The sequence below is a fragment of the Vicugna pacos genome, chromosome 25 (genome assembly GCF_048564905.1).
Source record: "Vicugna pacos chromosome 25, VicPac4, whole genome shotgun sequence".
NCBI classification, from domain to species: domain Eukaryota; kingdom Metazoa; phylum Chordata; class Mammalia; order Artiodactyla; family Camelidae; genus Vicugna; species Vicugna pacos.
The window spans coordinates 4,778,571-4,794,246 of record NC_133011.1 but is presented as its reverse complement, the minus strand read 5'-3'; the positions used below and the strand labels follow the sequence as shown (position 1 = coordinate 4,794,246).

General features: G+C 44.5%; 2 long non-coding RNA genes across 3 annotated transcripts in view; both read left to right on the top strand.

The window, feature by feature from the left end:
- LOC116285582 (uncharacterized) overlaps window positions 1-15,676 on the top strand; it is an 85,657-nt gene that overhangs the window by 41,412 nt on the left and 28,569 nt on the right. The gene's annotated exons all lie outside the window — the stretch shown is intronic.
- Window positions 9,750-15,018, top strand: LOC140689231 (uncharacterized). The gene is made up of 3 exons (XR_012064114.1): window positions 9,750-9,835; window positions 13,768-13,851; window positions 14,934-15,018. It is a non-coding gene; the product is annotated as an uncharacterized lncRNA (long non-coding RNA).

Here is a 15,676-nt window from a genome sequence, read left to right as displayed (position 1 = left end):
CCCTTTGATTCAGTTCTTTCCTATTTTTTTTTTTTGGAGAGTGCAATGGACACAAAAGTTACAATTTATTTTTTAAGTTACTCTTTCTCTTTCTCCTGCAGTTGGAGAGGATGGTTTTCCTGCAGTGGACTGGCGCAAAGATGTCTGTTGAGCCCCATGTGTAAAGAGAAGAGGGAAGGTCAGGGGTGCAGATTGCAATTTTATTAACTCTTTCGTAGCATAGTTCTGCTAAAACTAGATTTCAGAGTGTTAAAGTGGCTTCGTTAGATTGAGTTCAGTGGTTTTCAAGCTTTAAAAAACTCACATATAGATTCCTTCTTTAAAGAAAGGCATGTGTAGAAGGCAACAGATAAAATAGACAATGAGTAGCTGCCCTGATCCCTCTGGCAGGTGAGAGGCAGTGTGTGCAGCGGTTAAAAGTAGGAACTGTGGCGTTAGATGGCTTGGGTTCAGGTCCCAAGTTGTCCCACTTACTTAGAAGGGCAAGTTACTTAATCTCTTTGTGCCTCAGTTTCTCCGTCTATTAAACGGATAAGAAGAATAAAACTTGTCTTGGGGGGGGTGTCAGGATTAAAGAAAGAAGTCGATACAAATGAAGTGCTTAGACAGTGCCTTACAGGGGGTCCGTTCTGTCAGCCCCTGCTATGACTGTTTCACCTACTCAAGGCTCAGTGAAGCAGCCTGAAAACCTGAGTTTCTCAAATATGTTTTGAATCCTTATCATGTTCCAGGCACAGTCTAAGTGCTGGGAGATGGTGGTGAACAAAACAGAGTCTGTATGTATGTGTGTAACTGTATCAATCTGCTGTACACCTGAAACTAACCTTGTAAATTGACTACACGTCAATAAAAAATAAGAATTAAAAAAACAAAACAAAACAAAACAAAACAGAGTCTCTTACACTCTGGTGGTCTAGCCCAGGGGTTGGCAGACTTTTTCTGTAAAGGGCCAGCTACGTACATGTTTTCAGCTCTGCAGACGTGTCGGCTCTGTCATCACTGCTCAGCCCGGCACTTGAGCAGCCGTAGACAGCACGTAAATGCATGGGCATGCCTGTGTTCTAATAAAGCTTTATTTACAAAAACAGGAAGTGGGGTGGATGTGGCCTGAGAGCAGAGTCTTGCCTCTCCCTGGTCTGACCAAACCTCTCCTTTTCTCTAACCAAGACAGTTGAGGCTGAGTTCACATAGCTGCGACCAAATCAAAACTAGAATCGTGTTGCGGACATCCCGTGCAGTGTTCTTCCATCCCGCCCTGCTCTCTGGCACGCTGGCTCTGTGAGGGCCCAGCCCTCCGCCCTCCTGCGTTCTGTCCACCTGCACACTGGGCTGCACACTGGTGAAGAAGGGGGTGACCAGGGGTCATACCAGCAGATCCTGTGATTTGCTTGCTTTTGTATCTGTCTTTAGATGGGTGTATTCACTCATTCAACAAATATTTATCAGGTGCTTATTGTGTACTAGGCACTGTTCTAAGACACAGTGGCTAGTGGTCCACAAAGCAGACCGATCCCTGCCCTCTTGGAGCATCCATTCCAGAGGGCAGGAGGGAGACGGTAAACAAAACACAATACCCCAAAGAAATAAGTAAATTATCAAATGATCAGGAGGATCGGGAGGGTGGGGGTAGGTTGTAAGTTCCCCTCAGTTGGTCAGACCAGGTGAAATTTGAGGAAAGCCTGGAGGGGGACCGGGACTTCAGCAGAGTGAAACTGGGGTCAGAGCCTTTCTGGCGGAGAGAAAAAGCCTGGATCCCATCAAGGGTGTTGGAAGAATGGCACATAGGCCAGTGCGATGGGAAGGGAGGGTACGAAGGGCAAAAGAGAAGTGGAGGCGGGGCGGAGCAGAGATCCCGCAGCCTCTGTGAGCCGGGTGGCAGCAGGGTGGGGGCATTGCAGCCTTCTGAGCAGAGGACTGCCGTGCTCCCGGAGGGCGGGCTCCCTCTGGCTGCTCTGGAGAATGGAGTGCAGAAGCAGACGGCTTAGGTCTGCTGCATCCGTCCAGACGAGAGGTGATGTTGACTCAGGCCACAGAAACAGTGACGGACAGAGGGGGCCAGAGGAGGTCAGATTCTGAGGTGGAATATAAAGAATGAGAGGAATTAAAGATGACCTTCTGCTTACAGTATTCATAGGATTCCTGGGCTGATGACACAGTCCAGGAACCTTCCTTCATGTCTGGGAGAACTGAGGTACAGAGAGGAGGGCCTTTCCCTGGGTCCCAGCTGCAGGGCGGGCAGTCCTGTCTCCCTTTTCTGTTCATCTTCATTTGTCTTCTCGTGTTTATCTTCTTCCTTCTCCCCTGGTGCCACAGAGTTCTGAGTCCCTCCTCCATCCTTTCCCTGTCATTCTGTTTTTACTTACCCCTGTCATGAAATGTCTCTCTCTGTTTACTGGTTCCCCCTGTAGATTAGCTTTTTGACGTGCTGGTGCCTGACACACAGTAGGTACATACTTAATGTCTGTTGTATTGTTACCCCAAAAGGGGGAAGGACAAAGCCTCAGTTCTTGTCTTGCTCGAAGGAGAATTCAGACGGGAGATGAAAGCATTGTGTAGTGAAAGATTTTAAAGGTTTCCTTTAGCAAAGGGAAGCACACCTCCAAGACTGGAAGGCAGGCTGATCCAAGGGCGGAGAGCAGTGGTCTTTGTCCCTCCTCTTACGTCCTCACTCAGGGGGCTTCTTGATTGATTGACAGCTCTCACTCTGGAGCGCTAAGTCAGGCTTGTCCCCTTTTGCGCATGTCCTTACCCAGGACGCACACAGAAAAGCCCACAGTAGGGGCTTAAACCGCCATGCTAATTACATTACAGTGAGCACTGGGTCATGTCCGGTTAGGTCCTTGTTGCCACCACGCAGTTGCGGCTGTTGGGTTCTAACCTGCTTCTTGCTGGCACTCATTTTAGAGGAGGGAAGGCCCCTTATGCTGCAGGCGGGCACACCGGCATCTTCTGGACCATCCTCCTTCTCCTCCACCTTATCTGCCCGGTGCCCCTTTTTATCTAACTCCTAACAGTATGAAGAAATAAACAGATTCTTTCAAATAGTCTCCCCTGAATTTCCAGCCGTTCATAAGTCTCATAGTTGTCCTTTTATAGCTTTTCTTCTTTCACCAACTTTTCCCTTCAGTATTTTCTTTCTTTCCTTTTTTCTTCCTTATTTTCTTTCTTTCTTTTTCTCTTGTGGAATCTTTACTTGGATCTGCTTCATATTTTCTATTTTAAGAGTCTCCCTAGAGCCTGTCACATTGAGACGAAGAGCCCTTTGATTTTCATTTTAAATCATGTCCGTTAAACATAACACATCAGGTAGTAGGGCATTTGATATTTTAAATCTCTCTTTTTACTTTCTTCTGGTCTCCCGGGGGGCATTCAAGTTCAGAGCGTCTTGAAATCCTGCCAGGAATGTGGCACGGTTGCTGCCGTGTGTATAATACTTGAGTGTGTGAAGTGCAGCTGGGTGACGCAGAGTTTACTCACGCCCAGAGTGTGGTGCATCTGTCTGCACCCGGTCCTCTCCTTTGCCGTTCCTCTTAGCTGAGTGTGTGCTAGAAAAACCACCAGGTGTCGGCAGTCTAGGCAGCCAAGCCCCGGCTAAACCTTCTCGGGATGAAGGTTCACCTGTCGGAAGCATCTTCCAGAACTGCTAGTCAGTGAAACTGCAAATTCACATAACCCTTTGCTTTTAGCTAAATCATTCCTGCAAGTTCTGCAGCCGCAAAAAGACAACATCATGGGTAAAATGCCTACGACTTACAGAGACTTGGAAGATATTTTTATTCTTTTGCATTTTGTTTTCTGAGGGATATGTGAGTCTTTTGATTATTTTAAAGGGCTGGGAGCCAGCAATAGATTGTTGGTTGTCATATGTTGCCTTTATGACCTATTGATCATAGCCTCATTCTTTTGAGTTTAGTGATAAACTAATAGATAATATTTACTGCCTGGCACTGTGCTGAGTGTCGTACGTGCATTCTTTAATCCTTGCAGCCCTAAGGTCGGTGCGATTATTCTTCCAGGTTTTACATTTGAGGAATGAATTTAAGTAACTGACCCCGTGATGGTATCTGTGGAGCTTAAGAAATACTTGTTTTCACCAAACTATATTTGCGTATCTGCAGGCTCTGTGGTAGCGTGCTGGTTTGTGATCACTTTTTTCTCCTATATTTTTAAAATTATGATCCTTTTGGGGATACAGAGTATATGTTAAGCCTTGAAGTTAATTTGTGTTTCATTTGGTATATTCTATTTTATAAAAATTTGCAGTATTTATATACTACTATAGCATTTACAGAATGCTTTTTACAAATAATATCTCCCTTAATTTCCCCTAATTCTAGTGTTCCATGGACACTTATTCTTTTCTTATCAGAGTCATATTGATTATCTTAAATGTAGAGAAAAGCTCCCCTGGCCCTCCTTCCCCCTTTTAATCCCCCTAGCTCCCACCTCTCCTCACATCTATTGCTTCACAGTATTCAGAATTATTTCATATCTCTTACCCCACTTAATCCTCAAACCAGTTGTCTGAAATAGATGTTGTTTTCCCCATTTTTCTGTTGAAGAAATTGAGTTCTAGAGAAGTGACCTGACTGTCAGAGAGACGAGGCAGAAGGGAAACCAGAGATTCAAAGTCTGGGAAGCACTCGACCCGCCCCTGCTGGCTTTGAAGATGAAAGGCCTTAAGCCTGGAAGATGCCAACCTAGAAGCTGAGACTAACTGCTGGCCAGCAGCTGGCAAGGAGACGGGGCCCTCAGTCCTGCAACCCCAGGGACCTGAATTCTCCCCTCGCGCCTCCAGAGAGGAATGCAGCCCTGCAGACACTTTGAGTTCAAGCTCGTGAGACACTCAGAGCTCACTGAGCCACGCTGTGGCTGGTTTCCTGACTCACGGCAATCAGGAGACAATAAGCACGTTGTTTTAAGTTGCTAGATTTGTGGTAATCAGTTACAGTGACAAGGGAATAGAAATACGTCACAGAAGCTGTTTGGTGGTGACTCAGGGGATCCCCAGTTCCATACCGTTTCTACCGGCTGCCCAGGACAGCACCCAGAGCCGTGGTCTCTAAAAGTGGGAGGGCCTTCCGCCCCAGTGTGCACCAGATGATCTAGTTAGATAAAGAAAAAAAATCTCAAATTTTAAATTTATAGTTTTGTGTGGGTTTTATGATGAAATTAATATGTTAGCATAGCGGCATATTTATAATGCATATATTGTGTTGTCTGCTCAACTGTTTTTCACTGATACAGCTGCACGATCAAATAAGTGTGTTGAACAGTGACCTAGTGGAGGGGGGAGCAGAGTGTCGAGTCAGTATGCTCTAGTGGAAAGCTCACTGTATTTGGAGTCAGAACGATCAATTTTATTTCCACCTCTGATGGAAATGAGCCCAGTGGCTTTGGCTAAGCCACCTCGCACCTGTGGCTCACATTTCCCCATGGAACCTGAGGGAGATTCCTTGAGCTTCCTTGAGAATATAGCGATGCCATGCTGACTTCCAAATCAGTAACTACCATCTCTGAACCATGTCTTTGTTCTGATTGAGGAAAAAAGAAACATAGACAAAAAGAAAAAAAAAAAAGAAAAACAGGTTTTACTGAGTTGACTGGTTGTTTGGACAAACTAATTACTGTGTTTGAGCTGACTTAATGCAGTTAGCTACTTTTTAGACAGGTCTTTTTCTTTAAAAAAAACTGTTTTTCCTCCTTAACAGAGGCACTGGGGATTGAACCCAGGACCTTGTGCACATCAAGAACGCACACTGCCACTGAGCAACCCCCACCCCGACCCTGGACAGGTAGCTTTCTGATTCACTTTTTAAATCTTCCAATCTATAATCTGGTACTTTGCACCAGATTAATAATAAGATTCTTCTTGAATCAATGGATGGACTCAATTAGGTACATGGACACATGTTAAGTTAAAAAGAAGCATTAACAGCATAAATTAGAGTGATAGCTCTTATTTATCACCAGGGCCCGGGTTGCCTGAGCACTTCCGTTACATCACAGGGTCTCAGGAAGCCTGGCAGTAAAACTGATGCCTCTAGGGATCCAATAAGACAGTCAGAATAATGCAGCTGCGTGTATGAGGTACGTAGCACGTGCCAGGTGTAATTCTAGTGCTTTCTGTGTGTTAACTCACTTAATGTTCACAATAGCAATATTGGTTTTGTACCAATATTACTCCTTTATTACAAGTGAGTAAAGCAGGGCACGGAGAGGATGACTAACCTGCCACTGGCCACACCACTGGCATTTGGCAGGGCAGGGATGGCTTCAGAGACCATCCCCACTAGGCTCTGCTGCTTCTCTAGGGTAGGGGGTGGTGAGGCACTCCCCTTTAGGGGGACCCTGTTCCTGACTTCTGTAAGCATCGGTATTTCTTAAACTCCTAACCCTTCGGGAGCAATGAGGCCCACTTCCCTTCCCCGAGGACTCAGAGCATGGGCCCAGAATGGGGGAGCCCAGAGTGGGGTGTCCAGTATTGCTGTGGGTTGGTGTAGCGGGGAGATCACGACACAAAGAGCTCTCTGGCCTCAGGAAAATTAATTAAGCCAAAGGCTTGTCATATGTCAGCATGGAGCTGACAAACCTACTGGATGAGGCAGTTGTGAGGATGAGATGAAAAGATGTGTGTGTTGCGCAATGTTTCATGCGTGAAGCACAGCATGTGCTTAATGCATCTTTGTTGAACTGCCCTGAACCCCTGGTCTGAGTGGAGCCCAGGAGATGTTAGTTAACACACAGGAAAGAGGATATGTCCTGTTGCCCGTGGCACCATGTGCTCAAGTGCACCATGTCCCAAGCCTACCCCGTGGTCTCCTTTCCTCCATCCTGACCTGCCCATCTTCCGTGTTCTGACCTCTCTCCGTGACTTCAGCATCTCCCCAGCATCCTAGCTTGGAAACCTTGCCCATATCCAGCAACTTCAGACCTTTATTGAGTCTACCTCTCTCAAGTCAGTAGGGTTCGTCCTCCTCTTTGCTTCCTTCTGGCTGAGGGTTTAGCTCAGGTCCTCGTCAGCAGGCTTGGATTATAGGTGCAGCCTTTTAACCCATCTCCCCCTCTCCAAGTCTCCACACGACCGCTGGCTATCTGTCCAACACACAAGCCAACATATTGCTTTCTTTAAAAAAATGAACAAAAAAAATACCTTTATGTAAACTATTAATGGATATGTTTTAAAATTGAATATGTTTTTAAAAAATGTTTTAAAATACGATGTTTTTCAAAATGAAATCATGAATATAGAGTTGTATTTACACAGTAAACCAATCAGGAGCCATTTTCACCTTTGTACTTGTCTTAGCGAGGCCGTCTGTGATCTGGTCCTTCTCACACTCCCATCCTGTCCAGGAACAAGACGTGCTCTCCCTGGAGTATGTGAGTGTGACGGTGTGCCTGGATGGGTGCACCAGCAGCTGGGTGAGTGGACTGCCAACACTGGGGTTGCCTGGAATAACTAGTCAGAGAGAGAGGGTGGCTAGCCACAGTCCTCTCCAGGGCCACTGAGTTTTCCTTCCCTTGCACTTTCCACCTCTTAAACATTTCAGTTGCCATCAAGTATATCTGAGTAACCCAAGTATATCTAAGAAGAACAAAAACAAGTCTTTGAGAATTTGCAAAAACCTGGGAAGGGCTCTGGAGACAATCTCCATGTCTGGAATTGGGAAGATACCGTGTATACAAGCTTTGGTTTCTAAATACACAATTTGTAGGCCTGTGATCTTTTTGGCCACTAAGCTCTAATTAAATGCATTTTCAAGGAATGTATTAATATTACCTTTGTGACCTCTAAACCACAGATGCCATGATCTTCATTACTGTTTTATCTACCACCAAAAAAATGCATTTAAATGTTCATTTATTTATTTGTTTTTCATTAGGAGAATCTAATCATGTTATTCCCTGATAATTTCTTCCCATTGCTTGGGCAAAAGACCAAAACTTTACTTATTTGTTAAATTTAAAACTTCCCCATAATACTAATTGTGTGTTATTTATTGTTCTAAGTAAGAACTTTACAAATCATAATTCGTTAAACTCTTTGAGGTAGGTTTTATTATCATCATCCCCATTTTGCAGATGATTAAACTGAGGCCCAAGAGGGTTAAATAACTGTCCACTGTAACACAGCTATAAGCCTTCGTGATTTGGCTCCTGCCTGTCTCCCTGACCTCATCTCATTGTTCCCTCTCACTCTTTCTGGTCATCTTTGTGTGATGCGCATATAATGGACCCAGAATGCATTCTTTGTTCTTCACTCAGTTAATTCCCAGTGATAGAAATATTATATTATGAATGTACTTGAAAGTAGCAGAATTCTAATAGCTACAATTCCCTTGATGGTGGGAACTGATGAACCGCAATCCAAAGGTCTAGCATGGTTTTTGTTTACCTCCCTCACATTTCTGCTTCCCTGAGTCCTCATCTCTGCTGGGAGGACCCCGTTCATCCTTCCATTCTCTTCCCCTCATTTGTGTTTAAAAGATCACTGTTCATCTGTGCGTGTTCTTTTCCCTGTCTCTGTTGGGAGGACCACCACTTATCTTTGTGTTCAGACTTCCGCATCTGTGTATGGAGGACCACCTTCCATCCTTGTGTTTTCTCTTTCCCATCTCTCTTGGGAGGACCACCACATATGCACGTGTTGAGGCTTACCACCCGGAGTCTTCTGTGACTTCTCTCTTGCTCCCACACCCCACATCCCAGCCCTCAGTAGGTCCTGCCTGCTCTAGCTTCATAACCTGTCCCGAACATAACCACTTCTCTCCTGTTCCACCACTACCGGATCAATCTGCGTCACGGTGCCCTCTTGGGGCCTCTCACTTGGACACTCTGTGCTTCCTGGCTGTTCTCTCTGAAGCACCCTTTCCCCAGATCTGCCCCTGGCTGCTCCTTCTTACTCGTCATGTCTTTACTCAAACTTCATCTCCCCAGAAAGGCCTTTCTGTTTCTGTTGCTCTGTCTTCCCTAACCCTGTTGATTTTCCTTCATGGCACCTGGCTTTTTTCTTTCTTTCTTTTTTTTCCACTACATATTTATTTGCTTTTCTGTTCTCTATCTAGGATGTACAGGGATTCAGCACCTGGAAAAATACCTGGCACATATTAAAAGTTTGTTAAATATTTAGAATAAATGGATGGATGGGTTATGGCAGAATTAAAAATGAGTATGGGAGTAGAGAGAGTTGGATATTTCCTGAAAGATTTCTGCCAAGAGCAGAGGGGAGCTGGAAAGCAATCAACCTGGGGGAGATCCCCTCCCCTGGAGAGCGAGAGGAAATTTAACTGCTCGGGGAGTGAGGCGAATCCGTGTTGAGGGAGCCTTCCCCATCAGTCTCTATTTTATACACCTGTTGGTTGCCTGTGGGACCCCCAGCCTGCTGGTTAGAGGCTTAGGGACGAGCATCTGACTGGCCATCACCGAGCAGAGCAGCTATGCTGTTCCCCCTTCCCCTGTGCATGGGGTCTCTCTGGAAATGGGCCTGCAGAAGCTCAGTGAGCGGGATGCTGTTCCCTCCTGGATGCTTGGGGAGCTACCCAGAACCTATCCGTCCACCTGGGAGTAAAGATCCTGGAGGTGAAGCTCAGTAGTTTGGCTGAATAGCAGAGCCTTTCTCAGCAAAACTCTCCGAGGAGCTTCTGCTCAGGCCTCCCAGGGTAGAGCAGTGATTTGTAGCAGTTTCAGTCCTCTTTGTATTCCAGTTTCATCTCTCCCTATTGATTTTGCCATTTGCAGCTTATAATGGCAATGAGGATGGCTGGTGCAGATGGAGCGGTTACCAAACGCCTGTCCCCGTTCTGCAGCCGGGCACTCTTGGGGAATCAGCTGTGTGGGTATTTGTTTCCTTAACTCTTCTCTGCGTTTCACCAAGTCAGAGTCGCCTGAAAGATGTCATCAGTTTTGTGGACTGGTTCGTATTATACAGCGTGAAAAGAGATGAAAGAATTAGGACCACCTCCAGCATCAAAGCTTAAAGGATGACATAAGTATATAAGTTGTGACCATTTATACTAATTTTATGAACACGTTTCTTTGCTAAAGCAAGATGGAGAATACATTGCATTTGAACAGCTTCCCTCTCTCCAGCTCCTAGGGGGCAATGAAGTGTTCATTTTGCTGCAGCTTGATCATGATGCTGGCATCGTAAAGAAGGCTGGTATTTATTTTGCTTTAAGAACACTCAAGCTGTATATGGGGATATATCGTGTATACAGAGGGCAGTCTGGAACACAGCTCTGACCCAAAAAAGTAAGTGGGAGAGGCCTTGAAGATACGAAGCAGGAGACTCATGTCCCTGCACAAAAGCCGGGCCCCTCAGAACTTCTTATTTTTGATTCCCACACAGCATTCAAGCATCAACATTTTCAGATGTCTTTTGTCCTCAGCCCAGAGCAGCTAAGCAGCAGCAAACTGGACGAGGGCAGAGGAGGTTGCAAGTCAAAATCATACTAATGGAAGAGAGAAGTGACAGCTGACAGCAAAGCTCAACTAGCAATGCTGGACTGCTGTAGACTAGCTCGGAATTGTTGGCTTTTGTCGGCGAGTCCAGGGCAGACCCAGTGGGGACTGCCTTCAGGCATGACGTGCAGGAAGGGGACATTGGAGGGAATGGCTCCAACTAAGATGATGTGAATCTCTGAATGTTGTTCATAAATTTGCCGAGTTCAAGAGCCCTGCCTGTGGAGGAGGCTGGAATAGGAAACTGGGCAGATGTGGCTTGGCTCAACATAGATGCTGGAGGACCAATGGGTGGTTTCCAAGGTAGTTGGGCTCAAGTGCTACCTCACTGAAGTCCAGGTAGGGGGTCAAGTTGATTCAGAAACTAATTTAGAAGAGTTTGGATTTTGGTGGCTGAGTTCCTTTTTTATAACCAGACTGGTACTTTTAAGATGTACGCTTTAGGGAGGGAGCATAATGATCTTCAGGGAAGCGATATACAGAGTATATAATGCCTTTTAGTCTAAATTCGAAAAGATATTAAGCTTTAGTTAAATAAAGATTGACAGTGGCATTCGTGTGACACATAAATAAATAGACATATTTTGGGGGTGTACTCAAATCAAGAACAAGACGGAAAGTGTTTGAAAATGACTAGTCTACAGAATAATACCACTCTGCTAAGCAGTCTGCAGGAATTCTTTCAATTTCCTGCCCCACCTGCATCTGCACACTTACTTGTGTCCATATCCTTATTTCACTCCTTTTGTCATGAAAGAGCGATCTCTCAATGGAAGGGATGGCCGCCCTTCCTTCTTCCTGAAGGTGATTCCTCCTCCTCATTTAGATCCTAGTTCCACCAGTTAACTTTGAATCTTTACTCCTTAAATCTGTTCTCTCTTTCTTACTCACATATCTAACATTTTTCTGCTCAACTTACGAACAGTCTCACAACTCTCCCATTGTTAGAAACACTCTCCACCTCCCCATCCTGAGTCTGCTGTCCTTCCTCCCCAGCACATCTCATTCTTGCCAAGCTTTTGCAGGAGGAACCCATGCTGCCTGCATGTGCTCTCTCTCTCCCTTTGACTTTTCTGCCTCTGAAAACTCGGTTCTGCCCCACATTCCATGGAAGCTGCCCTGGCTCTTACGCTGTGGCTTTAATCACCAATAATTGCTTAATGCCAAACCCAATGTGCACTTTTACTGCTCATTGCCGTTAACTGCTCTTTGACATTTTGACCATTCCTTCTGTTTTGAGTGTCTTCTTTTAGTTCACCTCCACTTGTTAACATTTGTGACCCACCACTTTGGAAACCATTTCTTTCAGGTCAAAAGTGGTAAACATCATCTTTGGTCTAAGCTGGTTCCTCCATCTGCATTTTGCTTTCTTGATGAATGCCAACACCGTCTGCTCTGTCTCCTGAGACTGGGGTTCAGCTCCCTCTACTGATGAGCCAGTCAAAGACATTCTTCATTTCCATTACTGTGTTTATGATTTCTAGCATTTCCTTTTGGTTCTTTCTTTGAGTTTTCAACTCCTGGCTTACGTTGCCCGTCTTTCCTTGCACATTGCCTGCCAACTTTTTTCATTAGAGCCCTTTAAATATTAATTATAGTTATTTCAAATTCCCCGTGTAATTCCAACATCTGTGTCATATTTGAGTGTGCTTCTGATGGTGGTGTTTCTCTCTACAGACTACTTTTTCTTGCCTTTTGTCACACCCTGTAATTTGTTCTTGAAAGCCGGGCATGTTGTATTGGGAAACAGGAACTGAGAGAAATAGGTCTCACTTAATGGAAGGATTTATGTTAATCTGGCTTGGAGTTGGGCTGTGTTTAATTTTTATTTTAGTTGCAGGTGCCACAGGCTTCAGTTTCCTCTAGTCCTTGTTTTTGTTCTCTCTTTTGGCTTTGAGGCTTCGAAGAGAGTTTGCATCCTGCACCTCTTTTAACTGCGATCAGGCATTATTACACTGGAGCCCGTTGGTGCAGTGGTAGGGTGTAGGGGAGGGGGGGCATTCTATAATCTGCTTAAGTCTCAGTCATAGGCTCGTAGGGAGCCTATTTCTCCAGGCTGTGGCTTCACAAGGGTTTCTGTCCCTCCCCCAATGGTAGTTTTTTGCCCCCTTGCCCCATTCCCAGGCTACAGTTTTCCCAATCTATTTCATTGAAGCCTGGCTCTTTGATGAACACAGGATTTTTTCCCCCCTTAAGTGTAGCAGGAAGACTTGAGGAGGCTGAATGAGGAAGGAATTACTCTCCCTGGGTGAGAAAAGATTCAAAATTATGCTCAAGTGAAGTCCTTTCCTCTGGAGAGCAGGCCTGTTATGGAGATGTCTCAGGGTGAGTTTCACAGGGTTACCCTTCTCTTCCCTATGCCAGGGCCAGGAGGGGGAGAGGCTCTTTCTCAGATTCTCACTGTGAGAACCTGGTGAGGTTCCTGGAGGGAAAGCTCAGGAAGGGCTCTTCCTCGCACGATGATGGCTCTCCAGAATCTACGCTCTTACCCTAGTCCGCGGCGAGCCTCCAGCACTTTGTCAGTTAAGTGCTCCTACCAGTTTATGGCTCCTGTGGCTTCTGCTCCAGGGAAACAAATCTTGGTTGTTGTATTGCTTGGGGTGCACCTTTTTTTTTGTTTGTTTTTTAGATTTCAGGAAGGCCATTTGCCCTGCCACCTCTGTTCTATGGTGCGTCTTAGAAAAGTAACAGATTTTCAGCTTGTCCATCTTTTTCTCTTTAAGGATGAGACTGATGACTTCCAAGATTTTTATAGGTCAGAGCTAAAATCAAAGTCTGCCTCATTCCTAGACCCTTATTGTCCGTATCCAAGTCCTGTTACTTCTCTTTCCAAAATATCTCTGGAAGCATTCTCAGCATTAGTCATGGCATCGTGATCTCTGGATGGTTTCCTGACCATTCTCATCTCCAGTAATACAAGTCGTTCAGTGGATCCTTTCAGTGTCATTTTAGGACTGTCCTTACTAATGTCTTCTGATGGTCTATCCACCTTAGTGTAGAATAGAGTGTCCCTTTGTGGCCCCTGCCCTCTAGTGCCTTACAATTTAGTAGAAAAGATGACTGGTTCAAGGGCTGGACACAGGGAGATAGATGCATTTTATAAGAATTTGGAAATTATTCCTTTAATTTCTGTTGCTTTAATTAAATGAGCCCTTTAAAATGGGACATGTTCATAGAAATAAGAAACTAGATCCAAGAGGAATAAAGGTCAGATAGAACAAATTTGAGTAAATGATCTACTTATTGATACAAATTATGTTTCTTTGTAATCACACTAACATACCCGTGTTTGTACTGGTACAGTGGAAGGGACTGGCTAGAAACGTCTTTTATTTCGGCCACAACTGCAGTGGAATTCTGTCAGAACACACATAAGCCTGGACACAGGTAAGATGAGGGCCCCCAGCACAAGCAAGTGACCTATTTTCAACCTCAGGCGCCCTTAATTCACTTCCAAAGACCAAATGAAGCGATAACTGCAATGCGCCAACACTCTAGAATTTAGCTGGCCCCGGAGACATTGCATTAGGGTCCTATGGGTAAGGTCTAAATTAGATGGCAGTCAGGTATGTACACAGGAGTGGTCATTACTGCGGGCAGATGTGCACGGTTGATGGCTGGCTGTGGAGATGGCTGCAGGGGGGAATTCCTTGATAAAAATGAGTTAAAATGAGACAATGGATTATCCAGAAGGGTGCTTTTCTACAGACTACACTTTTATTGGTGAATGCAATCAAAGAAAAAAAAATCCAGCCATTAAAAATGAAAGCCACCATAATGTATTTATTTAATATCATCTGTGGAGCACACAACTGTATGCATATATATGACTTTTTTCCCTTTCAGTCTGAGTAAGCTAAAAGAAATACTGCTTTTGTGTTTTTTTTCCCCCAAACAAATGGCAATGGGAGGCTGGGCCATTAAGGCAATGTAGGAACCTAAGGTCTAGGGGCGGAGGGACGACTTGCAGAAGAGCTACATCTTTATCCATGTAAGCTACTGCCCACGATCTCATTACGCTGCAGAGAGCTTGCAAGCATTGCTCCCCAATCACAAAGGAAAATCAGCGTGCAAGTGACCTGTGTATTAGCATCTCTGCAAATTGCAGGCAGGAGCTGACATTTATATGCGCTTTACACACCCCTGAGGAAATACCCATTTTATGCCATCGAGAGGCCAGATGTATTTTCCTCTGTGAAATGTGATCAGGATGTAATTAGAAGAAAATACACTGTGTATTCAAAAACAAATACACAATTTTCTTTAAAACTCCACGCTAATTTACAACAGGCAGCGATATCAAATCAGAGGCACTGTGTGGAGAGGCTGTTACTGTGCGATTGGACCAGTGCAGTCGTATTTGTGACCTGATTTAGTTCTACAGCCACTGAGCTGAATTGGAAATTTCCCATGTCCAAAAAAACTTGTCTGAATATGATTACTAATGTGATAAAATATCTCCCATTCAGGTTCGTGTGATTCCTTGAAAATGACAATGTGGACTGGAGTCTTCCCCCCACCCCAACCAATTTTACATGGAAGGCAAAAGATGAAGATGGCTTTGGGGGAAAAATACACACATTTCTAATAAAACTTGCTAGCGCAATCACACAGACTGCTATTATTCTGCGGCATCTGTGCGTTTTACTGTAACAAAGTGATTAATATGCTTCACATTTTGAACTTACGGACTCAACTATTTTAGTGTCACATCATCAAAATACACAAAACCCTGACACATCTAATTTCTGTGTAATCCCAAGCAGTATAAAATTATATGTGTATTTATAATGTTCAGGCATTTGAATGGGTTGTGTGACATAAGCGTGGACAATTATACACAGGAACATGAATAAAAGATGTTCAAATGCATAAACAAGGCAGACAGCAGCCAAAAGAACTGTATATGTGTGTGATGAATTAGGATGAAAATGCATCCTTTAAATCTCTTCTAGACTCTGGATCACAATATTTTATATAAGACTGAATACTTTATAGGAAATTTCTGGGGAGGGGGAAGCATAATTTGTAAGCTGTGTACTACAAGGGTTTTAATCCTTAGTTTTATGTGAACCAAAAAGGTGAATAAAACATTGTTTGTGTTCCTAAACTTCTCTGGAGAGGTCCAAAGAGCAGATGGATTAGTGGCATTGGATTTAAAGACAGGATTGACAGGCGTTGCTTCTGAATTGAAGACATTAGAAACCGACTT